Below are 966 nucleotides of genomic sequence, written 5' to 3' on the forward strand. Positions count from 1 at the left end.
TTAAGCAAGTTTATTCTATATCTATAAAAGGCTAAGTTGACTCGTGCGTGTGCGATACATATAAAGCTCTCGCTGGTGCCAATCACACTTGTGTGTTTCAATCTGTCATTGTTGATCATGAATTTCATTGACACTTCTATTATAGAGAAAGGACAAATAGCGATATTAAAATATTTCTTCTAATTAATTTCCTTTCAATGTGCATGAATTCATGCACCGGGACACTAGTAATAAATAAAAACATAAATGTGGTGGGCCGGCATGGCCATGGCATACTCAGCCCCACATTGGGTGCCTCATGTGCTGTGCATAAATAAAAACATAAATGTGGCGGGCCGGCATGGCCATGGCATACTCAGCCCCACATTGGGTGCCTCATGTGCTGTGCCAGCTCAGCCAAGTTCAGTGACCCTGAGAGGGGGCGGTGAAGGATTGAGAAAAGACAGACAAGAGAAGAAAGCTGGGTCTGGGTGGGATGCTATCCTCTCTGATGGAGAGCCTCTCTGATGGAGAGCTGGTGACAGCGCCATGGACTACAAGCTGTGTCTTTATTTTATAGCCAGATTCCACGAGGCAAAGTAAGGGCGTGGTCAAGATGTTTACAACATTCTCGTGGGTTTCGATCCTACTCAATTACATGCACCTGAACTCTATCAAGACCACATCACTCAGACACGTGGGGCCACATGTTCGGACCATAGCTTCAAGCTTACAACTATAGCTGTTGGCTATAACTGTGCGGGTAGGGCTCTGCCCTCCAAACTGGGACTTGCACGTGGCTTTGCCACGAGAGGACTGTGCCCTCTCATTAGTCCGAGGCTTGAACCTGTCCAAACACTGTAGCCTCGCCCCACACATAAAATTACCCAAATATTCATCATCAGTAGAATGGATAAAGGGAGGTATAATCAGAACACTTTATAACAATGGGGATAAAACCTACAGGTATTCACAACATGAATAAAT

This window comes from Myotis brandtii, unplaced genomic scaffold, assembly GCF_000412655.1.
Source record: "Myotis brandtii unplaced genomic scaffold, ASM41265v1 scaffold215, whole genome shotgun sequence".
Classification (NCBI taxonomy): Eukaryota; Metazoa; Chordata; class Mammalia; order Chiroptera; family Vespertilionidae; genus Myotis; species Myotis brandtii.